A 27,060-nucleotide genomic window follows, 5' to 3' on the forward strand; every position below is an offset into this window, starting at 1 on the left:
GTGTAACTATACAAGCCACATATGTAAGCTGCAATTTTTGGCAAAATAATAACACCAGTTTCACTGCAAACTTTTAAATTAAAAACATATTCTTAGATTGCACAAAAAATATTCTTTACATTTTTCTCTGCTACCGTGTGCTAGCAGTGAGCTCATATCTTTGACTGGTGTCTATGATATTTTGTTGACAGAATTAGGTCATTGCCTGCGAGCGCCCACAAGCCATGGCTAAAGATTAACATGCAAAGCAGTCTTGGGGGCAGGAAAAAACAAAAAAAAAAAAGGAAAACTCGACAAAAAAATAAGTTTAATTCAGTACACATGGCAACTTAAAAGAGCTTTAGTGGCAGCATTTGTAGCACTTTTTGTCGAGAGCTCTATGTATGAATGCGCTGAATTTGTTGGCTGAAAAACAAGATACTTACAAAATCTGGGAATTCATGAATTTTAATTGCAAACTTTTTCGCCTGCCAGCGCCACAAATTCCCACAAAAACCCACGAAATTAGCCATAAGCCGCATGGCCACAATTATACGGGCCAACCAAATATTTGGAGTGTCATCCATTCACATCTGTGCACAGTTGTAAAAATATTATGGCAAAAGTGTGTTGTCAATTTGAGCTTGGGGTTTTTGCTAACAGCCAACCAGCGAGCCAAACAGCCAGCCAGCCACCCAGTTGCACATCAAAATATTTGTGGAATCCTGTGACAGCTGTCCATTGCCGTAGTCGGAAACTTTCTGAGGATGCTCTGAATCTCTGAGTCTGAATCTGACACCATCCTATGTCGAATTAGGTCAGACACTGGGGAAGCAGGCAGGACAAGGGACCCCAAGGATCCTAGCTGGTTTCTGGCTGAGGTCTCTCCTTTTAATGAGACGCATTTCATAATCAGCGCGTGTGCATGGCCTCTGCAATTGACGCCGTCATCCGGTTCGCATTTCCGTGTTTGCCATAAATTCGCATCCCAAGCGTTGCCACTTGAAGGCAACTAGAGCTGTCGGTGGTCGTTCTCGTTCTCCTGGCTGCACTGCGAGAAAATGTCTGAGCAATTTATGAAAAAATATTCAAATGTATGTTTTTACTAAGTACTTTGGCCATGATTTTGCGGTATTTTCAAGGCACTTTTTGTAATCAGTTCAGTATTAAACAGTACGTTCAGTATTGTTAGGCTACAGTTTTCTCTCAGTGTGGTGTCGCGGTTGCCGCAGAAGCTCATGTGAGCTGCGTTGGTGCGATGACAGCGAGGCGGAGCCGACTCATATTAGTAATGTGTTGGCGGTGTCCTGCCAGTCCTGCCAATCCTGCCTGCCCTGGTTGTCCTGGATCCTCTGTGGCCTCTGCGTGGGCGTTGCATTACAGCTTACCATGCAACGAACGCCTTTAAAAAAATCAGCAAAAGCCCGGCCATGCCAGGCTGTTGACTTCATTTGTTACGATTGCTTTGACAATGTTGCTGCGTCATTTGATGCCCATTTGCTGCGCTCGCTTGAGCACCGCAATATCACACATACGCAACGTTATTCGATAGGTATTCGTTGTGGTTTCGGCTCTGAGCTGCTCTCGTTAAATGTAAGTGTGTGTGTGCTTTGACTCAAGTGGATTGCGGATTTTGCATATTCTGTGCTGAGATTTGCTTTTTCAACTGGGATAACAAACAAAGGACTTGTGCAAGCAAATGAGCATTGTAATTGAAGTTGCCGGGTAAATGGATTCAAGCAGCAATACCATTAAAATGTTTAGCGAATTTCAATTACACATTTAATGTATTAACCGTACTGGAACCTTTTTAAATATTTTCATTTTTATTTTATATTATACATTTATAATCTCTGTATTAACTATTTTGCATTTCGAAATATTCACGCTAATTACAAAAACGCCATAAATGTTTAATGACCTTACCTTTGACTTTATGATGAAACTAACTATTTTTCATTCCGCTTCGTTAAGTTAATCTGTGTAATTTTTACAACCAACCCCCCCAATTCAATAGCAATCAAGTAGCTTAAATGCCAAACGCACACACAGAACCAAAAAAATTGAGAATTAAACAAGACTTCGGGCCCTGTAATTTGGCTAAATTGAATATTACGTATACGCCCCGTTAACCAATCAAAGGACACTTAAAACTCAGCAAGATGGGCCAGGGAAATACCAACAACGAAGGCGTTAAACACAGCCTAATCAGACACGCATACACACACTCGCAAGGAGACACAAATCGAGCACAGAGGCGTTGTTTACTGGGGAGGGGGGCTGCCCGAGGGGGGGGGGGGGGGGAATTCCTTTGATTGGTGCACAAAACGAACACTTTCCATGGCCACCGTTTACCATTCACCGTTGGCATTCGAAGGCGCTGCGCCGGCCAACATACCTGCGGCACATTATCCACTCTATTAACGCGATTAGTTACACAAATACAAAGGCACAAAGGACGAGCTAACGCGCGCACACACGCACACACACACACGCACGCATTCGCTCACAGACACGCATGGCCGGAAGTGGGGAAATGGCGAAAGGAAACAAAACATTGGCGAACAGGACAAGGCCTGGACCCCCTACGGCCAGGATAACCGGTTGTCCGCCTCCAGGGCGAACTTACTTAGCAAATAAACATTGATTAATTTGTTGACAATCCGCACTCAGACACTCACACACAGACAGATGGGTTCGAATGCCCTTTGAGTAATGGGTGTGAGACCATCGCACGCATACCAAATCGCTTCGGACCTCAATAAACTTCAATAAATGTTAAAAGGTTATGTACGCGTTCGCAACACCCGAAAATGTCCGGGCTTTGACTTAATGGACACCGCATCGTGGCACATAAATCTTTGGACCGGCCAACTTTTTGGTTCCTCTGCTGACAGGTGTCACCCGATGTGGGATTATGCTGATCAACAGTTGCCTCCTTGACAATTATGGCTCGATTGGTCAACTGGTTGCGGCTCCATCTGATTTGTGGCAGGGATTAATTCAACAAGGAGCACTCGGACATTTATCATCGACCCTCGGGCTGTTTGGGAATCCTTTGCGGCTTTCCCATTACCAAAAGATATCTATGATTACATATTAGAAAACATGGAGTATCTATGTTTTTACCTTTATAATTTAATCATTAAACTTACTATTTATGTTACCATTTAAGAACTTCAATACGAATATTTCCATTGCTTAAACTTGGAAATGGTGTCTGCTGCCTGTTTAAATAAGATACAAGTAGTTTACACACGCAATGACTTGACTTTATAGTGGGCTAAGTACATGGTATTCAAACTGGTCTTATGTTGAGCAGCGCAGTTAATTTGTTAATGGTTACACCTAGCACACTTCATGTTCAATGCGAGGAAGCGAATGGTGCATATTTCCGATGCCTTTATGGACAATTGCTGGCACCGCAAACCCCATTCAAAAGCAATTTAAATGCTCATTACGGCTTTAAGCAGCGGCGGAAATTAATTGAATTGCCGTTTTTCAACCGCACACACACACACACACACTCGCACAGCTATTTCCTTTTGCACTCACACCTACAGACACACACGCTCACCAATGCGAAGGCATTCAGCCAAGCCACAGCCGCAACCGATACGACACTTGAACAAATACACACACACACACACACAAATAAGTTGAAAAGGGCTGAGGGGGCGTGGTCGCTTAGCTTAAGTTACAACAACAGCAACAACAACAATAGTAAGGGCACATCGAGTCACATCGATTACTCTGCTTATTTCATTAGGCAAAAGTTTTGCGCTAATGCAAATTAATGCAAAGAAAAGAACAATGCGAAAACAAAGAGAGCGACCCAGACAAAAGTCGCAAGCAAAAAGCGCAGCGAAGCGCACACAAGGCAGCAATAAAAACAAGAAACCCTTATTCAAATACACACTCGATCTATTCACGAATTGATCCGATTAGCGTTGATTGCTTGAATTTCATTTAAAGCAAAAAGTAACGCACGGATTTGGATTCGGTTTTGTTTGATGTGTCCGGTGTTGGTTTTAACACACCGAAGCCCCGATACCAAAGCGATCCATTCACCTGGGTCTCACCCCCTTCACCCCGCCCCCCACCCCTCACACAACTGAATGCTCAGCCAGGTAAATGTTTGTTAACTGCAATTCAAGTTGCCATTTGCCTCTAACCAAACACGGCAACACTCAATTATTGGCTTCGATTTGCCATCAGCCTTGATTTAGACTTGGCTACCTGGGGAAAATGTCAGAAGACGGCAAGGTGCAAGCTCTAATTTATGTACACAAACTGCCACAAACGTTGAACGACAGCTGCGATAAATTTAAATACTCATATCCTGTCAGGACGAGGCGCAGGCGATAAGAGCCCTTCTACCCTTCTACCCACACACACACCTGTGAAGGTAACCGCTTTCAGAGCTCTCTGCTCATGAGACACATGCTAAAACCTCGGGCTTACATTGCACCCAACATTGAGGAACAACTATATAAGCTTAAAAAATAATTGAATTGTTTTTTTGTTTCTTATTTAAAAGGTTATTTAAAAGATTTGTTAAGCTCCCTTTGAAAATATTACTAATATTTAAAGCCAACTTCCTACTTAAAACTTTTATATAAGTGTAAAACATAATTTAAAGTATTTTTTTATAGGAAAATTAAAGTGTCTTATAGCTAAAAAATGAGGGGATAGAGAAATAGAATTACTACCAATTTTTTACAGTGCCTATGCAGCTGATGACTAAAGATGCCATCGTCTGGTCTGGCTGGCTCAAAGTGGAAATTACTTTGGGAAAACCACTCGAAACGCTGCGCTGCGTTGCGTTTATTTAATGGCCTTGCACAACCAGCCATCCCCCCATCCCCCCCTACCGCCCTTCCACCCACCCACCATCCACTCCTCCGCCAAAAAAGCGTCCAATGACTTTAGCCTGGTCAACTGGCAGCACTCGTTGCCAAAAATCTTTCTGGGCGTTGGGTAAATATTTGAGAGCCCAGGTTTATTTGGCCGCCTTTGATAACCAATTAAAAGCAGCATCACAGTCGGCTGCCCCAACACCCTTTGACACTATGTGAGTGTGAGGAAGCGAGAGGTACGATCCGAAGAAAGAGAGAGGTAGAGTCTGAGATTTATGGGGAAAGCCGTGACACTAAACAGCTTCCGCCATTAAACACGAACTCGACTACCATATAGGAAAATCTGTTTAGCACTACAGTGCTGGCGAAAATTATAGAAACCACATTTAAAAATATATAGAGTGCATTATTGGGGGAGTTAATATTCTACGAGTTTTTTGGAAAGCTTATTACTTAAAATACCTTAAAAATAATTGGTAACGCAGAATTTACTTGGAATGTTTTTAGCTTTCAATTTATGGTTGTCTGTATGGCTGCTTAACCCATAAAACGTTGCTCACTTGGCGACACACTAAACTCAGTTTTAAGATAAATTATGAGCATCTTAAAAAGCCACAGCGAAAGGATAATTTTCATAAATATTCGAGCCATGTGGCTGTGTGTCTGTGTTTATATACGAGTATTTGGGAGGCTGCTTGGAAAAGTGGAAAAGCGGCTGAGCGGTTTTTGGATGGCAACCAACCTGACTCCGGATGGCTTCCGTTTTTAAATGCCTCTCCTTATTTCTCCTGTGGCTCTGTGCATAAACACACAATTAAAAATAATATTTTCAACGTGGCAGCAATTAATTAGGCGACCCCACACACACACACAGATGCAAAATAGAGACTGTGCACATGTGGCGTTTCGTAGGAAAACGCGGAAAAATGTGGGCTTAAAAACCAAGAACTGGAAGGCGAAGGCTAAGGCCCATCCTTTGCGATTATGGAAGCCACTTTTTTACTCAAACTTAGTCGGGGTGGATACGTACGAGGATAAATGGATGCTATTAGCAGCGGTTAGCAAGCTCTTTGATAATGGAAGTGGCTGCCTGAGGAGATAAAAAGCGCAGAAAATAAGTCAGGCGAAAGTTATGAAACACGATACTAAACTGACAATTTATTTTCATTTTTAATTTATCAGAGTTTCTTGTCGATATTTGCTTCAGCAATCAGTGGGTGGGTTGTTTTTGGGATACAAGTAGGCTTAGTTGTAAGTAAAAGGAATGGGTAAAACGACTATGAAAGTAATCCTGATCAACCTTTTAGGGTCGAGCTTCCATACTTTTCAATGAATCTAGTTTACCCTTTTGCGCCAGTAGAAACGGGTATAAAAACATAACCACCGAAAGAAAAGGCAACCGCGTACAAAACTCGTAAGTCGTATGAAGCAGTCATGTCTAGCCGAAGCTTTTCGTTGTTAGTTGGTTTTTGTTGCTGGGGTTTCGGTGTTATTTATGTCGCCACAGGCTGAATGAAACTAGCCACGTCTCCTCACCTTCAGCTTTTGATATTTATACACATTTCGCATTTGTCACTGAAAAAAATTTAGCTCTAGTATTCAAATAACTACCAATAAAGTAAAGAAAGAAATTGAATACGTTCCAAGTTATCTTAACTATCATATTAAGCTTACAAGACTACTTATCATCATATTAACGCTTACAACACTGCCCTACACCGATTTCCAGCTCCCAACACTGGTGTGTTCGGTTTTTTAAGGTGTACCCAAAAAGATGCAAATACGAAACTCTGGCAAGGAAACTCGCAAGTAAATCTGGTAGCTTTCCTGCTTTTCCTTCCCTCACCAGAGTCCCCGGTTTTGTGGGCGTAGGATGGCTTCGCGGGAGCGCTTAGCACTGATATATCACTAACGGCACTGCCACTGCCACTTCCTCCTGCCACTTTTGGCGGCCTTGTTGCTTTTGGCAATGCTCACATTAAAAGTTCATTGCTTGCGCATAAAGTACATCAAAAGCTTTGCGTACTAAATAACCGCAGTTTCAGTTTTGTCGCTTGTCGTTGCAGCCATTAAATTCACACAGGACACACAGGGATACAATTTTTGGAATTTTGGTCTGCTATGTTGCGAACTGCCGCCAGTGTGTGTGAGTAAAATTTGTATAATATGCAAATCCAAGTTTTGTTTTGGTTGAGCGCGCTCGTAAAAACTTTTTGGTGGTCCGCACGTTTGTCCGCTCGGTTTGATAGTGATTCCCCGGCATTATTGTTGTTATTTTTCCTGCCGCTGGTTAAAAATCGAATTTCGCATTTGCTGGGCCAAAAACATTATCGCATAAATGATGACATCTACAGGCATTTAAAATGTCTGTCATTGGTGGAACATTTCATTAAAATAAACCAATGGAATGGCTTACTTTGGTTCCCTTTTCGCTTACACACAAAAAAATATAATATTCTAAATTATTATTTATTGTATTTTATTATGTGAAATGTAATGTTACACTGTTAGAACATATATAAAAATTGTATAAAGCACAAAAATACATATTTGTTGCACACAAACTACAATAATTTGAACCCAAATTTTGTGTAAATCTTTGGTCATACATCACTCCACATGCACATTAGTTTATTTTTGGCTTTAAAGGAGCTTTGCATAATTGCTTTATGGCTAACCGTAAATTGTTTTAGCGCCCTTTGCCCATATCGGCGGTTCCACAATTAGCCAACTTCATTATGCCTGCTGCTAATTGCAATAACAAAACAAAGTCTAGGCAAATGTGTAAGCCATAAATGATAACCGGCAACCGGCAACCGTAACCGTAACCGACGACAACCGACCGAAAATTGCCGCTAAAAGGATGGCTAAAAGGATGCCAGGGGCGGAGGGGATGGCCCACGCACGTCGTAACCACCGTCCTCGTACTCCTGTAAATTGGCCAAAAGCCGCTTATAAAGGTAAACGCAGGGCAACACACTTTCTGGGCCCAAAAGTAGCACACAAAGTGGCGTAAAAATATAAAAACGAAAAACCAGAAACCCCACTTACGACTAAAAAAGAGAAGCGCGAAACAACCAACAAGTTGAGTAAAAAGTAGCACACACAAAATGTATAAACGAAATACCAAAAAGAGTTTGGGTCACGCCAACACAAAACAAGAAAAAAGAAGAAACATGGAGCTCTATGCCTAAAGCAGCTATGTTGATTTACTTCAATTATGAGGCTGATGACAATATTAAAATGCCCCAAAACTTTGCTAACACACGCCCAGACATTCAGAGGGCTGCTAATTAAAAGACCCAAAACCATGTATATGTGTGTGTATATATTATCCGTATGAGCGTATAAGCGAAAAGTCCAAAGTCATGGACTAGGCAAAGAGATTTTCTGGGCAGGAGGAGCAACAGCAACACAGCCTGCCGTGTTGTTGATAACCCAAACAGGTCCTTGAGCACACAAATCACATAAATTCCAATTGAGTGCATATTCAACGAGTAAATGTGGAAAATACAAAATTTACTGTGCAGTCGACTGGGAGTTGACTCGACTTCTGTCCCTCGCTCACTTCTACGGGCACACAGTGCGTATGATTAATTTCCTTAATTTTTGGGTATGTGGGTATGTGTGCCTACTTGCGAAGACGAATTTCCATTTAAATGCCCCCGCAAACACACACTCGTTAAGAAAAAAAATAAGGAAAAATGGAAGGATAAAATCACGGAACAAGTTTCAGCAAATTCATTAATTAAACAAATTAAGCTAATGGCTGCGGCCTGACTGCTTCCAACAAAAAAAGCCTTCTCGTTTGCCAGGGAAAAACTCTTCAGGCCGCATGATTCGACAGAAAAGAAAATCCTCACCAAAAGTGTAAATTTATATATAAAAAAAAGTAATAAGAAAAAGGAACTACAAGAGAAATTGAAAGAAAGTCGTTGCAAAATATTTATTTGCTTTTGCTGCTGGGCAGGCTTGAAAGATCCATTAAAAATATGAATAAATTGTTAGCAAAATAAATTGAACATGGCCTTTTATTGACAGGCAACAAGAAGGCTAATTTGACTTTGAGATTTAAAAATAGAAGCCGCAAATTTCTTAAGTCCAACTGGAATTTATTTTATAAATTGCGAGCTCCTTTAACTTTATAATTTTGGAATTCATAGAAAAATATGTTCTTGAATTGACTGCCTAGATTTTGAGCTCCACAAGGAGCCTGGTTTGTTATGGAATTTTTAACTTGAGATTATTTTTTTATTAGGGTGCAAGCTATGCGTTTTAATAGGAAGATGAAGCTTTTCATGATTTCCTTCTCAATAATAAATAGTAAGAAGCAACATAAATCCCATGAAAATACGGCTTTAGTTCAACTAATTTATAATTGGTCTACAATATTTGTATATATATAAGATATTCAATGAAGAATTTATGTAATTTATAACTTTAAGAAATTTTTTCTGTTCTTATTCCTAACTATCAGGGATCTGTGTAACAGGATCTTTCAAAGCTATTTGAAGTTTTTAACTTCACAAGCGGCAAAGGCAAATCACCCCGTATTAAATATAGACAATTGAGCCTTCTGTTCCGCCTTCAAAGTGTATCCTTTTGTCTTTAAATGGTGTTTAACTTCAAGTGCCTGATGCCGGCTCAAACTTTTGCCACTCAAATTTGTGAAATTAATGCGATTTTCCCGGCCAACGTTTTCCAAGTGACAGTGGCAGTTGTCGTCTATTGAGTGTGGTGTTGCGGTTGCCCCAAAGTTGCTTAAAGTTTTGCCACTTTGCAGCTTGCGAGGATTTCAGTGGAGGCGCATCCGGAGGAGCTGCTCATCCACTCCGGATAAACTTATGTCATGCATGCATAAATATATTTATAGTTACAAGCGGAAAAATGTGCTAAGGCCATGGGAGGTGGGTCAGCCACAAAACGCTCTCAACTGCGTGCCAAAGATTTATTGTGGTGATTTATTTACCGCCCCCTCTTCCACTGTGTGTATGTGTGTGTGTGTGAGTGGGCCAGGCTCGAAGCTTATTTATTTATTCATTTTCTAATTTATTGATGTTTGTCTGACCCAAAGCGTTTTCGGTTCGACCCACTTGGCCATCAGCTGTTCGCTTGATTAGCCCTGGCACTCATTGCGAAAATGGAAAAAGGGGGCACTTAAGCAAACGAACAGGCTTCTAATTTCAAACCAATTTAAGTCTGAGAATCTGAGCTTATTCCGGAAACACAGTCCGAATTCCATTCTTGTTTAATTTGTGCCCTTGGCTCTTTTGAAACATCTTACACCGAACATCCTACGTCGAGCGTGAAATTTGTAAAAAAAAACAAAAAATGTACTCATTTTAGCTTTTGGGCCTTTGAAATATTCGGATTAGCCCAAACTCACTTTCCTAATTTCATGTTAAGCCTCTCAAAGGGCATTGATAATTATCAATGTGTATTTTGGATTATGTATTATGCATTTCACACCTGCAGGCGAAATTATTGCTTAAAGCCTATTTAATATGGGTATTAGTTATGTATCCTGCTTAAGGTACAAATTTTTGGTCAAGCAACTTCTTCTTTAAAACAGAATTGCAGTCAAAATATGATTAATTTAGTATTGCTAAAATTGTACATTTTGTTAGAGGAAATACGTTTTTAAAGGAGACTTTAGGAAACATAAAGTTAAAGCTTTTACTTTATAAAAACAACAATGCGCTTACCGTTTCTTTGCGTCTTTTCACAAATATCTTTCACTGTGTTTTTGGTCTTAAAACATTTTAGATTTATTTGGCGCGTTTTTTTTGTTTTTTTGTTTTTTTGGCTGAAATAACACGCGCAGCAGAAGCAAAATCAGCAGCAGATCCAGCGAATTTCCATTCCAGGCAGACGCAATTGGGAGCAGGAGGAGATAGACGCCGACATGGATTTTTGATATACTCCCGCATTTGCTCCATTTGCGTGGATTTTTGTTTTTTTGTTTTTGGCACTGGTGCTGATTCTGCCTGCTGCCGACTCGCTTATTTGCCTCCACTTGGTCTGTGGTATTTTTTATGCATTTGCATAAAGCGAAATGTATTTCTATGCTATGTTCTGCGCTTTTCCAACATTTTCACTACTGTTTTTTCTGGGTCTGCTTTTATTGCACGTTTCCCTTTTTGGCCATTGCCGCATTTTAATGAGCGCCCGGCGATGGGCACCTGTGCGCACGTGTGCAGACTTCTTTCAATCACTGTCTGCCCGTGTCCTCAGTCTGTTTGTCTGCTTACTTGCTTGGTTGTTTGTCTGCTTGTTTGTTTGTTTGTTTTGCGAGCGATTTGTTTGCGGACTAAAAGTCTCGATGCGACGCCCCCACTTTAGTGGTCCTACGTCATTATAATGCAGCTGGAACTTGAGCTCAACTCAACTGGCGCCTTGCCCTCGTCCTGTCACTTAATTAAAAGGTTGGAAAATCAACACAGGCAGCAAAAAAAAAAAGAAAGAAAAAAAAGAAAAGCCAACCCCAAAAGAGCTCAGCTCAGACCGAAGCGGACAACTTGAAGTTTTCAAAAGGAGCAGGCAGTGAAGTGGCATGAATTTTGAATGGGGGTTCATTTGACAATTAATTTATTACAGCTTACAAGCTCACAAGTCATTATCAGCTATATCAAATTTAAAAATTATAAAGCTGGTAAATTCTTTTTTTCGTATTAGTAGTACCCTTTATTTAAAGCAGCTTTTCATTGATAAATATGTTCGAGGTATTTAACAAGCATTACATTACAATATTACAGTTTACATTATTGTAGTTTTAAGTAAGACAAGCTTATGTTCTGTTTTAAGATGTTGTTGACCTATTCATAAGAACTGCCAAATGCCCCTTTTCCCCCCTGCCTACGCCACTGCCTTTTGAGTGGGTGATTCGAGGGGTTCGCGGATTTTATCGCGCTCGCCTTTGGCTGATTGTGCCAATTATGCAGCGAAATGCGCTGCTCCGAATCCGAATCGCCCTCAAGTGGTTTATGCACTTTCAAATCATAATAATAAATCCAAAAGGCGCTGCCAGCCAGCCAGCCAGCCAACAGCAACAAAAACAACGAGGACAACAATGGAAGTCGAGCTGAGCAAGTGCCATTTGGGTTTCTGCCTCGATGGAAATCATTTAAATTTATCGCGAACTGCATTTCACGCCCTGCACTCTTAATCAGCCGGCGTCGTTTTTGGCATTATCCGCGGCCCATTTTCCACCACCACCACTTGGCCGAAAAACTTTTCGAAAAAAAGCGTATATTGAATTTTATTTATTTTAATGCTTACCCGAGTAAAGACGAAGTTTCCAGAGAGCTGCAATAGATGGAAAATGGGAACATGAGAATTTTAGTTTTGCCCCAGTTGTAGTGTTCATAAACTAATAGAACAAACAAAAACATATTTGCATATATATTTACTTTAATCGTGCCACTTAAAGGCAATTCTCGCATTGCATTTATTTGCACATAATTATTAAGCCATAACTCATTTGTTCAGCAGTCAACAGAAATTTATTGCACTAATCAGAGCTCGGCGAAATGTAATTTTAATTTCAAAGCAATTCGCCATGCAGATTGCTTTTTTTTCTGTCATTACCAAATTTGAGCATTATGCATACAGTATTCATATAGAGCACCACGACGGCTGTCATAAGTGACGTGATTGATTGATGATGTCACTTAAAGCGACCAACGAAATATCAGCAGCAGCAGCAGTTACAACAAAAACGGTTCTCCTCAAAACGTGCCAACGTGTAAATAAATAAATAAATCAAATAAAAAACTGATTGAATCAACAACGTAAAATAATTAAATCAACATGAATGATTTAACGCTCCAAATGTGTTGAAACAAAACTCATCTGACATATCCACTATCCCCATTCCACTCAACTCCCCCAATCCTCCACAAAGCATCCAATCACCGGGCTTCACACCTGTTTGGATGGCGTGAGCTGTGCACCTTTTTGTGTTGACAACCGCTGACAGGACGAACAGGAAAAACTGGACCGAGGACAGCAACAACCATGTCTATGAAATATCATGGACATATACAAAATGCAGTGCACCAAACTAAAACAAATCTTAAAAGGGTTTTTCAGAAGTAGCCGACAAACAAAGTACTCTGTTAAAAAACAGAAAGGAAACAACATAAATGGGAATATCCGCTATTAAAATGGCATTTAGTAAAAGTTGTTTATAAGTATTAGAAATTAAATAAGTTATAAAAAATGCCTTTATTCCTCACAAAATGCATTTAAAAGCTGCTGGCTTACAAACATTTATGACATAGTTCAATTCACCGCACAATATTAATTGCAGAATAATGTAGATAAATAACTAAAACAATACTTTGTATGCTTTATGCACTAAAAACTATGAAATATTTATTTACATGAGACCTTATCTATCAAAAGAATCCGTTTATGTAAAATTACAAAGTAAGCAAATATTTAATCTGTGCTAGACTGGTTGCATTTGAAAAAACCTATAGCCACTAATGGTTCGATTTTTATTCATAACAATGATTGCGTTAATTAACCGATTTAAGGCTGTATAAATAATCCCTTTATTAAAAGCAATACACACTCAATTCATCTGCGCAAATTCCCGGCTGCTGCGACACAAAAGATATTTTATCCAATTTTTTTCCCCGAATTTCCTTGCTGTTGCGACAAATATGTATTTCTCTAACCCTCAAATATGAACTTTGTCAAAAAATGTATGCAGTTTAAAAAAGATTTTTTTTTGTTAATTTTTAACTGCGCATATTTGGTAGCTTGCGAAAATGCATTTAAACGGTTGGCCAAAAAAAAAAACGTGGGAGGTGGTTGTAATAAAATGCCATGACAAACGTTACGCATACGCCGCATAGACCGCGCCTCGGAAATGGCCGCAAAGCGGTAAAAAATGAATGATACGAAACGAGAGGAAAAGCGTGGGAAATCGAGAGGGAGAAACAGTAACTTTAATCAATATTGAAGCAGTTTTTGAGGCCAATAAATCATTTCATAATCAATTTTGCCACTGACATGTGCGCATATGTGTGTGTGTGTGTGTGTGTGTGCGAGCAGAGATGCAAAAAGGGGAAGCACCAAAAGAACGCAAAAAGACGCAATGCACACACAAAAAACTTTGAGCCACCTTCTGTCATGTGACTGTATGTGTGCGTGAGCGATAAACAAGCCACATGTACAGCACACACCGCTGCATTGTAGAGTGCAAAAAAAGAAGGCAGCGCCCAAAATAATCAACAGATGTTGCCAGCAACAACAAGACGAAGCGAGAGGACACAGGCCAAATGGCGTGCGTGTGCCCCACCCATCGAATGTGGAGCGGTGTCTGTGTCCGTGTGTCCGTGTGTGCGTAAATGAAAAGCGGATGTTGAAAGTTCAGCGCAACTGACAGGACCAAGCACAGGGCTGCATCGGCAATGACAGCAGCAGCAGCAGGAGCAACAGACCCAAAAAAGTATGCTACGACTGGGAGCGGAAATTAAGTGTGACCTCTTCGCGAGGCTGCGAACAGAAACGGAGTCGCAGGACGAAAGAGAGGGGGAATGGAGAAGGAGACGGAGACGAACGGAAGAGCATTTCCGGACTGTTTGATACCCTGTGAACGTATTGCTGTTGCAACACTACATTGGTTAGGCTATTTAAAGGCTGTTAAATAATATAATTATAACTATAGCAACTTTTCCTATCACTGTTTTTTTTTTAATTCGGACCACTCTAATTTCGAAATCAACTCGACTAGAACTACGACTAAAAAAAACAGCGGCGCATATCAATGGCCAGCATGTACTATGTAGTTGGGGAATGGGGAATGGCGAATGGACAGCCTGACGGACAATGGCCAAGTGCTGCTCCGACACTCCATTTTCTGTTGCCACCGGACCCGCTTTCCGATCTGCAGTAGCCGAAAAACCAACACCAACCGTAGTAGCCCCACCCATTTGTGATTGTGTTTGCGTGTTGTGATGCGTTCAAAATTGTATTTGCCTAGAATTGTTCGCCGGGGAAAAGGATGCAGATCCAATTGGGTGCCCGGCTGCTCCCGGATTTTTTCATTGCATTTGATGAGTACGCTGCTGGCAGGGTTCATGGGCCCCTCTTGCAAACGGTTTTGTTATCAAACAATTTTGTTTGGCAAACAGCCATTGAAATGCTGCGATATACATCTATGGAATACCGTGTAATAAAGCCGCTCAACTGGAGCCAATAACCACGCCTTCAAATACAATAAACCAGCAGACCAGCGGCCACGACCAATTCAATTTGACGGCAATCAAAAAAATATTTCGAATTTACTTTTTCACCTAGACCCACCCAAAACATGATGGATTGGCCAGCAAAAAGTTGCTACCTCGGCTGAAATTATCTCAGATTCGTACACGTGTCGGGGTCACAAGTAAGTAAACGCCAGGCACCGAATAAAATGCGATAAAATGCTATTACGCAGCGCAAAGTGCAATGATTAATCAGATTTATTTGTCAGTTTTATTTCGTGCTAAAAGTGTCAAAGAGAATATTTATAAAAGTTTATTAACACTAAGTACTTCAACACACAGTGGCAGCGGCAACATAAAGCGAAGGAGCACATTAGAACTGACCATAAAACACAAGCAAAACAGTTGCCAAGAACAACAAACAAGGACGACATCGAGGACCCCAAGACGGTAGCAAGTTGAACGTCCTGGAGGCGATCCCACAAGCAGACTTCAAGTGCCACCAGAAATAATACCAACAACCAAGTGGCAGCGGCAACAACAAGGAGCATCTGCTGTGCGTGGGCGGCAGGGGGGTGGAAGTGATTTGGTGCACTAAAATAAATAAATGTATCGTGGCAGCCACTAGAATTTTTTGAAAATTCACGCATCATCCAAGAATATATATTTTTGTTTCGAAAGCCTTTTAGCATAACTTCCTAAAATAGTTTTAAGTTTGGTTTGATTTTAAGAATTTTCCTCTCTGCTAAAGCTCATTGGGAAGTGCACAGAAAGTACTTACGATGTCTTTAAGTTAAGCATAAAAAACATTGGCGCTTACAACTTGGCCCCAAACATAAATCCCGCAAACACACAGTCGCACACCCACTCGACAAATATATATATATATATATATATATAAATAGCCAGAGAACGCAGACAACACATCGCACATATTAAGACAGATTTTGGCCTAAGGCAGCCAGCTCAGCTGGCCTGACCAGCATATTTAGGCGGATATTTATGGCCCCGAGTGACAAGAGCCAGCCAGCTCCCAAGAAGTGGGATATGTGCTCCATGCTCCCTGCTTCATGGCCATAGCAACATGGCAGCACGTGTGTGCGTGCGGGTTTCCTAGCTGGAAAAGTTTCAATAGCCAAATGTCTATTGACGGCGCAAAAGAAGTGACCCGAAAGCGAACCGAACGGGAAATGAGATGCTGCTGGCCGGGAAAAGGAAAAGCTGGCGGAGGTTGGTGGCGGGTGGAAGGAAAGCGCCGGGAAATGTCTTTCTGCATGCCGGGCCACTCAATGACAAGTGGCAAATGCGCGCCGCAGTACACAGTCTTACATAAGTCTCAGTTACAGTGGGATCAGGGTACTATTGGCTACCATACACAATCACTATGGCTTTGATATCACTGATAATGGTGGCCAAAAAAATATATAGTAAAATAAAAAATAAGACAAAATATATTTAAAATCGTATATATTTATTTCTCCATCAAAGTAAAGTGTGTTTGCACAAATTTATTCTGGTAAGCTCTTTACAGCCCAAAGGAATTTTTCTGTTGCGATGGCGGCCAAATAGCAAACATTGATATGATACTGGCGCCTGGGGAAGGTGTCCTATTTGAGACTGGTTCCAAACATCTAGTGGCCATTGGGAACTGGGGAGCACTTGTCACTGGCTGCTGCCGAAGTGGCCAAGAAGCAGGGGGCGGCGTGTGAGTAACTTAATAAATTTGACAACAATGCCGCACAAAGGCAAACAAATGCAACTAGCAACGTTCGGCAACCAGAGCTGTCACCAATTTGTCCAGTTTGGCTATTGTTGCCGTTGTTATTGCTGCAATGTTCGTCGTGGTGCATTTTCAATTTGTTTTCGTGCTCTGCGGCGTGCTCTTGTAAACAAAATCCGGCGGAAAATGCGAACAAGCGACGCTTAACAAAAGTCAAGCGGCCAAAAAGTCCAAAAGGAAATGCTATTTTGTCGCCCCAAAAACCCAGCCACACCCCCTCCCCATTTTTGGTCAACGTTGACTGGCGTGTGTTAAAGTCAACACTACTAGTGCCTCCCAAATATGTACAAATTGCCCAATGTTTGTTTGCCATTCGGTTGCGAGCTAAAAACGCTTCTTTTCGGCACTCGAAATGAATTCCATGCGAATGGCTGCAATGGGATGTTTTTAATAAATATCCAGTTCGGACCACAAAACGCACTTTGGCTTATTGAAATTGAAATTGCTGCGAGCGAGCAGCACAATTCCCATAAATGCACTAAGTTCGTGCTTGGCTGAAAAAGAAAACCAACGGCAATAAATGTGAAACGCATTTACTGATACGCCAGTGGTCAGAATGCATTAGCCAGGATGCACTCGCTCTAGCCCAATTAGCAGGAACCCCGTCCGGTCCTTATACATATATACCCATCCTCCTACTCATCCTTCTCATCCTTCTCATCCTCCTTATCCACATCCACATCAGAGACCGTAGAGTCCTCGACAGTGTCGCCTCATTAGGGCATTTTGTCAAACAATCCGCGAGTGGAGGCCGTCGGCAGTGCCAACCGTCACTTCAAACGCTGAGATGTTTCCACTGCTCAGCAGTTGCACATCAAATGAAATACCCAAAGGTATAAGCAAAACTTTTAATAACATTTTTGATTAAAAAAGTAATATTAAACTTTATATATTGTATTAAAAAAGTAGCGAATTTTTACAAGTATTAAACAATTGAATAAAATAATTGCAGACTGGCAAAATTAATTAGTGTAGCTGTCATAAAAGTTTCATAAAACTACTGTGCGAGTTAAGCATGTGTAAGGCTTATTTTCAGAGAAAATCGCCATCTAATTTGAAATTCATACCTGCTGTTGGGCAGTGGAAACAAGTTGGAAAAAAGGCGAGGACCTCGCTTTCCATATTTTTTAGTACGAGTATTTGCCCGGTGTCGTCGCACAAAAGCCACCTTACACATGCTATTAATGACACAGCCACTCGGAGTGCGGCAGTGTGTATGACTAAACATTTACATTTCATTAAAACTAAAAACAACACACAAAGCAGTAAGCACGACACGAAAGCGAATATGAAAAACGAAAAACGAGTACGCAAACTAAGCAAATACATATGCAGCAACAGCAACGGAAAGAGGAACAGAAACTGAATCAGGATCTGAGACTGCCATATATGTACACATATAGATATATACTTATATATATATATATACGGCGGTATAGCCACAGTTTTGGGCAAGGTAATGCGGCACAAGTTGAGTGGGTGGCTGTGTGGCAAGGTGGTTAGTTGCTATTTCACCTGTCCGCCGCTCACGATGAGTGCCTCTCAAGGAGCTGAGGCAGCGAGCTCCGGGATGTGGCATTACTATATCTAGGTAAGTGCACCGAGAACTAACCCCTGGATGCCTTTATAACTATTACAAGAAATTATTATATAAAATATACGAAAATACAAGAAGAACATCTAAGCACAATATGCAATTAAAAATTAAAGCTACATCTTACACTCCATGCACATAGTGATTTAAATGCTATTTTGGAGATTTCTTAAACATGTAAAAAGAGAGTTTAATACCAGATACATGTATTTAAAATGAAAACGTTAATCCGCAATGTGTGTGTGTATCTGTTTCACTGACTGTTGCATCGTTTCGTTTTTTATTTTTGCGAAACACACACATTTTCAGACGGGGGACATACACATACTTAACTCGACGTTTTTCACTCAACGAGCTTTTTACATAACAGGCAACAAAAGTGTAGAAGTGCAACACCAACAACAATGCATTCCACCTGCTTCCTCTACGCAAAAGTTGGGCCAACATCAGAATGGAATGTGGTTCATTTGGGCCATAGCCATCATAGCCATAGCCGCTCGTTCAGGGAGCGAGAGTAGCGAAATAAATAGTATATTTTACCCGAGTGCCACTCATGAAAATTGCAAAAAAACAACAAGTGCACAGGCCGGGTCGAGTCCTGTGTGGGTCCTCCGTCTCAGCATGTATGTGTACACTGAGAAATTCCAACTTTAGAAGGCAGGTTTTTGTTACCAATTATCAGTAATGCAAAAATCTAAAAGAAGTGGAAGAACCTGAAACAGTACAGTTAATATATCTTAACAAACTATTTCATTTTTTAGCCAAATTCCATAAATTTCTTTACTTTTTATTAGTTTTCCAATTGAGGCCTATTTCTAAAATATTTTCTGAGTGTACTTCCTGTGCCTACTGCTGCCGAGTAGCAGTCAAATATGAATTGGTAGTTGCCCGGCCCGACTTGGCCTGCACTGACTCTTGCAGCATAATAACAAGAAGTTATTGTGCCTCTGTCCACATGCAACTGCAGCAGCAGCAGTGCAACAAAGCCGTCCACTCTGGGCCCTTTGACTCCCCTAACCCCCTGACCCCTCGGCCATTGTTTTCGGGGCAATTCTGGGGATTTCAGGTGGCCCCCAGTGAGCGGGAAACGGAGAAATATGAAGCCTAATTACGGCTCATGTTTAGCTGTTCCTCCATTCAATTAAATGGAGGATTGCACGTGCCCCAAACCTGAAAACCCAACCCGACTCGCAACTCAGGGGCCAAACACACAAAAAAAATGCAATAATCATGCCGCACAATGTATGTATGCTCGGGTAGCATTTCATAAATTGCCCGGACTGTACTTGTCTGATGCATTCGGGGTGCCATGGGAGCCATTGGAGCCATGGGAGCCGCAAATTCTGCTGCTCTCGCAAATGTTTAATTAAAAATTAAAGGAACTACTCCTATTTGCCCGCTGATGTTTGCCTTTGAGCAGAAAACAAAATGCATTTCGTTTCAGCTTTGCTCGTGAACTTTTGTTACTGCAGTTGTTAGTTATACAATGGCCATTACTTATTTTACCCATGTAAGCATTTGACAGCGGGGTTTTTTTTATACGTGATACTGCAAGATTCGCTTCATACTCTAACTGGGTTAGGGAAGCAAAAATATTCGGGGTAGAGTAAAGAATAATAATAATAATAACAATAAAAATGCCGAAAAAATGTGTAGCTAGGGCAAGTTTTTCTTACTCTAAATTTTAGCCATACCTAGAATATGTTAACTTTACAATAAAATTCAAATAAGTACAAAAAGATTTTAGTTGTAAATTGTTTATGAAACTTATTTTAGCATAAATTCTTGAAACTGTTTTTCTCACAATTATTGACCAACTTTTTATATAAATCTGAAAATTGCAATTCAAAATGGATATGACAATTAAATGTATATAAATACCTTTCGCATGCCAATTAATGTTATAATAATGCATTCCTCGCTTGTAACAATTCACTGCTGAGTATGACTTATAGGAGTACAAAAATGAGATTGCAAGTGCACTTTTGGCCTTCTTTTATTTATATCAGTAGCTGCTTAGCTCGCAGGAGCGGCGGAAAAATTGCATTCGCCATTTAGGATGTGAGGGTATAATGAAAAGTGTCAAGGCCCACGCTGGCAGCCACTTAGCAGCCAATAAATTGTAATTCGACACGAGCTGCTTGCCGACACATGCAGCAGTGGCAGTGGAAAGGCAGCAGGCAAAAGGCAGGCGACATTTCGCTCACTCCTTTTCCTTGTGAAATGGAAAATTAATTTTGAAACGATTTCGTTTGTCGACGGCTTCAACTGAGTTTTCTTGAAGCTGCCAGCAAAGTGTCGCTCCTTCCACCAGCCCCCCCCCTCGTACTCTTTATATTACTTTCATTTATTTTGTTTTATTCGGCGAACGGATCGCAAGGTGGCTGCCACGCCCGCGCTGCCAGCATACAAGTGGCAAATAAATTCATTAGTGGCACAAATTAGTTGGATGCAGTCAAGCGGGTCGGGTGGCCGGGTCAGCGAAGAGAATGAGAGAGTCAAGGCAGCACAGCAGCACAGCAGCCAGGGCAAAAGGACACAAAAGTGCTTTCAATTTCAATTAAATTTGCCACTGGCACCCACTGGCCTCCTCCACAGTTTCCCAGCAGCCTGCATCCTGCATCGTGAATCCTGCATCCTGCAAAGGCAAGTGCAACTTGCACAGTTGGGTGGTGTCGCTGGAAAATGGGAAATGTGAAATGGGATTGCGATTGTGCGCCTGCTGACTCAGGGGCACATTTAAAGCTCGTTTAAGCGCTCGTTTCGCCTCATCTGGCCTTATCCTGGCAGCCTGATTAAGTAATCAAAGCATTTGTCAGCTACTTAATCTATCGTCAGCCACTTGGCCACCGCTGCGTATGCGTAACTTGTTGGAACAATCCGATAAAGGAGCAGTCTAAGGGTTAAGTTTGAGCTGTGATTGTAAGTGAAAAAAGAATGGAAAATGGCCAGCTTACGGAAAATGAATTCTAAAGGAATTCGAATAGAAGAATGTGTGTAAACGAATTTAAACTTTACCAACATTTCAAATATTCTTCAATAATTTGCGGTGGCAACAGAAATCATTTGAGTGTAAAATAATGAAATATTTATTGATTGATTATTGATTTTTAAACTCTTGTAAGTTTACTTACCCTAATTGTACTATACACTCAGCATGTATTAAACTCACCTTATCCGCTATTAAAACATACCTCGAACGACATTGCCTATTAAAAGTAACTACCCAACAAATTGTGTCATATTTATTGGACAACCTGAAAGCCCCCAACAGTTTTGTTGGCAATCAGCGGCATCTAGCAGTCGAAAAGCGAAGGCAGTCAACAATCAACAGGGATATTACAAACATGTGTTTGTCGCCACAGTAACTCATGACCCCTGCCGCCCGCAAACACACAACACACACATACAGCACCACCACCTCCACATTTGTCAATACCAACACACACATACATACATATATGACTTGGCGCCCACTTCCGTCCTCCATTTTAGCCTGTGACCTCAAGCAAAACAAGCGAAAAACACCAAACATTTTTATATTTTCCGAAAAACCAGAAATATGCTGCAGATATGTGCCCGTTTGCGAGTATGTATGAGTGAGTATGTGTGAGTAGGGGTAGCGCATGTGTGTGGGTGCTGGGGGCGTGGCAGTCACGTGCCTACCGCTGTTAAATGTACTTTAAAAGTCACTTAACGTATTTAGCATTGATTTTCTAGCATGCCCGTTTTATCTCCTTACGCCATATTTATTTTTGCATATATTTTCATCAAGGATTAAGGCTGCACCCCATAGCATTTTCCCCATTTCCCGGCCATTTTCATTTTTCCCCATACGTCAAAAGAGAGAATACTTGAGCAGCAAAACCATTAGAAAACTGATATTAAATTCAATTCAATTTGGCGGAATTCTGCCATTTTTTGTTTTTATGTATAGCAAAATGAAATTTCAAATTTTAATGAGCAATCAACAGAAAAGAAAAGCCGGAAAATAATAAACGTAAATGTTGCCCACGCAGGATGCGAGACTGAAAAACAAAGAAAATAAAGCCCCAAATGCTTAAAGTAAATTCAAATTTAATTAGGATTTTTTTTTGGTATCGTTTTGGGTTTTTTTTGAGGAAAAAAGCGGCACCACGCCCCAGTGGACTAAATGTAAATGAAAATTGACGCAAGGCAAGTTTATTAAAATGCGATTTGCATAAGCACGAAGTGTGGGATTCAAGGTGGTGGGAAAATGGGGATCTAAAGGTAAGGCCACTGAATTTTAAGGTGACTCGACATGAAAAGTGGCAGATGAGGCAATGAAAACGTCGGAAAAGTCAACTCTCTGCATTAATTTTGTGCCATTTCGGTCCCCATTCTTCAGCTCACTCTGCGCACGCACATTCGAAAGTCAATTAAAAGTGGCCCAAAGTACTATGGCATTTGTCTATTTCAACAGGTGACTGGAAAAGAGGCCATTAGCTGAGTCATCAAGTTGGACAGGCGAATTTTAATTGAATATAAAATATATTCGTAAAAGAGCAACCATGAAGTAGGAAGGACTTAAAGATTACTTCGTATCATTGTTATATAAAAATTGTATTACGCTTAAACATCATATCAAAGTTCCCATTTAAGGTATAAAGCATTTTTTATTGATTTATTGATTTCCCTCGAAAATAGGCATATTTGGTTTTCTTTTTAATTTCCTTGTTGGCGAATAAATTACCGAAGTTTTGCATCTAATTTGAGGCAAAAGTCTCGCCCTATAGGACTTCAGTCCTCGACGACAATAGACAATGGAAAATTAATAAATCAGACTCGCAGAGAACGAGCTGCTTGCCACAAAGCGCATCAACTTAATTCATGTCAATTTTCCCCTTCACCGCCGTCAGCCAGGTATTATGTCCTTTGTGCCCGGGGCAAAATAGGAGATCGATAAAAAAGCACACGTGCGGCTTTGGAACTATAAAACTGTGTGTGCCACATGGTCGGTGTGCGGTGGCAGCTGCAATCAATGCAGCTTTTTTTTTTCTATATTTTTTAATTGCTTAGCAAAGGAAGCGCGTCGGAACAATTGGAGCGGATGGTCAGGGCTTCCTTTGGCAGCTGCATCCGCTATCGGTGGCGAACTGAATTGAAAAGCGACCAAAGACGCCGTAATTGACGTTGATCCACCTTACAATGAACCACTCTCGACCATTTGGCAAAGAAGGGGGGCTTAAAACGCAATTCTCAAATTGAAAATTGTTGTCATCGTAAATTGGGAATAATTATTTTTAATTGTATGCCGCATGTGTGGTAAGCGAATTGCATGTGAAATGAAAGTTTTGAACCGTCACATCAAGTATACGCCGCGTGGCATACATCAAGTATTCGCGGCATGCGAGTGCATAAAAAACGCATTAAGCAAACAACGTTTAAATTAACTTAAATGCCTTAATAAAGAGCCTGGCCAAATACATTTGACATATTTACTTAATCACATTTCGCCGTACGGGTATGGGTTTCAAACGTTACTTTGCCAACAACTCTGGTAATCCAATATAAGAAATTTTATTTGATGTTCGCATTACAAACTAATTACACCGACCAGAGATGGTCGTGCTATTTTAATTAATATTTGTCATTGCATTTTTACCGCCCCTGCATTTTAGCCAATGCATATCTGTTTGGATAAACGGAAATACTTATGCAGGAAATGTATATGAGTTTGCTTAGATAAATATTTGTTTGTAAACATGCTGAATTAATTGGAATTGTTTTGAGTTACATGCGATTTTAGGTTATTTGATAGGCCAAAGCAAACAGAGCCAAATCCCCGATCCCTACACTCCACACACAGTCATCAAACGAAATTAATTTCTGAGTGAAAAAAAAGTGTATGCGAATCCATTCTCTGTCCATAATTGCCATTCGATATGCGAGAGATCAAATTTAAATTCAAATTAATGTTTCTCTGTGCACTGCAGCCTTGATAACATGCAGCTGCGAAATTGCCTGATTTGCATATGGCCAAGAAACATATCCCAAAGATATACGACGTTGAGTTGTACAAACTAATAATTTCTATTAATAATTCAAGTGGCATTTTGAGAACTTTGTTATGGAGCTGTCACCACTCATTAACGATAAATCCAAGATTGAGTCTGAATTTGCCACCCGCCCAAAATACATTCGACATCATTTCAACATTGTTTGCCAAAATGCAATTTTTGTGCAAATGACATTGGTAAAAAGGACATTTGTTAGCTCAATTTGTAATGTTTCCAGCTTCCGTTTGAAATTTGGCAAATATTTGACAATGCAATGCGCAAATTGCCTTGGGTATTCCACAGCAAAATGTATTGGCGAAAGTGTAATGGGCGAGAGGGAAATTTATATTGAACGCAATTTGTTTGTTCTGACGAAAGGGGACCGGGAATCGATTTTGGCATTAAATAAGTGTTTCCCCAGCGAAATTGAGTTTTCACCTTTAAAGCGTTCAATTGATGTTCTTACTTTACGATTCACAACGTAAATTTAGTAAAAACATTTGCAAATGTTACTTATTACCCTTTTTTATGACTCTTTAAATCAAATTTTTGCAAATGTTACTTATTACCCTTTTTTATGACTCTTTAAAACAATTTTTAATTTAAATATTCTATAAAAAATATCGAACTTTGAGTGTATTCCAATTTAATACAAATTATTATGCTTGCCTAAAATTCCAGTTTTTTTTAACTTTTTTTAAATATGTTTGATATCATTGCAGTTACATTTTTCTCTTCCTTTTTTAAGGTAGCTCAAATCATTCATCCTCTCTAATTCTTTTTAAGCAGCCGCTAAATTTATTTGCTACCTACTGTGAAATTCCCACAAACTTTAAACTAATTAAGCCCCACTCGCAGGTGAACTTTACACTTTGAACAACTCGAACTCGATCAGTGTCACTTACCCAAACAAACTTTCCGCGTTTTCAGTTCACTTCAGAGTGCAAATTAGTTTTCTTTGGCGGCAAATGTTTTTTTTTTTGTCGGTCTGCTTTGAACACGTTTTAAACTCTTCGCTGGCTCAATAAATTAACCGAAAATCCTGTGGCAATGGGTTTTTTTGTAGTTCTACGTCCTTTTATATATGTATATTTGCTATCCTACACAGACAATCAGGAAGCGCGGCAGAGTATTAAAAACTCATTAGGACGAGGACGCTGGAGACTTTCCTATCTATGGTCTACTTTTTTTTTTAATTTATGCAAATATCGACCGCACATATGCACTCACGATGGGGATTTGGACTTGGAACTGGCGCAAAAGTCTGCGGGAAGTGTTCGTCCGTTGCTTGATTCTTTTTTTTTTTATTCCGGTAACTTGGCGAAAGTAAATCGAATGTCAACCGCACACATGCAAGGCGAACACTTAATCAAAGGCACACACCAACACACACTCGCCGAAAAAGCACACAGAGAGGTCCTGCTGCGGGGGAGGTCCTGCCAGGGAGGTCCTGCTGGCTGTCAGAAACACGTGCGATACGTGACCTAGGCCAAGCGTTAAATTCACGCGCCAATCTATACGACTTTACTGTGCTGTACTGCCTGGATTTTCCACAACGAGAAAAATCGGAACTCGGTATGGTATCGTTCTCGAAATCGAATCGAAATAACTATATCTGCAACCAACATACACATACACGTGTCGACCAAATCCGCTTAGGACAAACTGACGACTGATTCTGCAAGTTGGCCAAGCCAAAAACTTCGCATTGGCGGCGACTTGCTTCGTTCTTTTGTGCCATCCTCATCATCCGTCGGCTGGCAACATCGGCTATATAGGATGCCACCTATATCGTATAAATGCTGAGGCTTCAGAGCAAATTGCTCCGCAATTCGCGACCTGCCACACCATCAAAGAGAGTGTGTCTTAAGAGAGTCTGTTCCATTTGCCAATCGTTTCGGCGTTGGGAAAAGCGCAACTAGTTTGCGCCACTCTGCAATGGAAAAGCTAAAATGTGTGGCATTGGAAGCGCTTCAGTTTTCCTCGTATCCCCACCCCCACCCTCACTCCCTTTTCCCACTTGAACTCCCATAAGTAAATACCGGCCGCTCGTTTTGTTTGCCCAATTAAATGCCACATATGTCATAGGCATAAACGCCCTACCCCCCCACCAAAATCCGCGAACTGCCAGCCCCTTTCAGCAGCTTTTTTAATTAATCATTAATAAGAGCCACGCTCGGCTGGCGACCAAAGCAGATAAAAGCGGTCCCTCCCCTCCCCTCCCCGCGCAGAATCCAAAACTGCAGTTGCACTCCCCATCCAGGCTCTTTGATATGTCCGCTTTGCGAGGAGCCAGCAATTAGGAACAACGGCCAAACAGACCCAAAATGGCGTCCGACCCCAAGCCAAGCTCCGTTGAAACACTGGGAGAAATCCTTAGGTTCAATCCATAAACATCAAATTATTTGAATATTTATTAACATAGAGGAAATGTAAAGCAGTTCTTAAAATTGCTTTGTAGAAAACTAGTTAATGCACGACAATTGCTCTGTGGAAAACTAGTTAACCCACGACAAAATGCTTACCTTTAGTGGTTGACTACTCCTAAGTTTACATCTTTCAATCTTAGCTCTTAGTTTAATATTCTTGATATTTTGCTGTAATTTTTCTC

General features: G+C 40.7%; 1 protein-coding gene across 1 annotated transcript in view; it reads right to left on the reverse strand.

Annotated features, from left to right (window-relative positions):
- LOC120448416 (connectin) overlaps window positions 1–26,097 on the reverse strand; it is a 132,311-nt gene extending 106,214 nt beyond the window's left edge. Inside the window, exons 1-2 of the mRNA XM_039630415.1 lie at window positions 25,355–26,097; window positions 12,117–12,143 (exon numbers count right to left, since the gene is read on the reverse strand). The gene's annotated coding sequence lies outside the window, so the exon portion shown is untranslated. The remainder of the gene's footprint in view (window positions 1–12,116; window positions 12,144–25,354) is intronic.
- Between the last annotated feature and the right edge of the window lie 963 nt (window positions 26,098–27,060).

The sequence above is a fragment of the Drosophila santomea genome, chromosome 3L (genome assembly GCF_016746245.2).
Source record: "Drosophila santomea strain STO CAGO 1482 chromosome 3L, Prin_Dsan_1.1, whole genome shotgun sequence".
NCBI lineage: Eukaryota > Metazoa > Arthropoda > Insecta > Diptera > Drosophilidae > Drosophila > Drosophila santomea.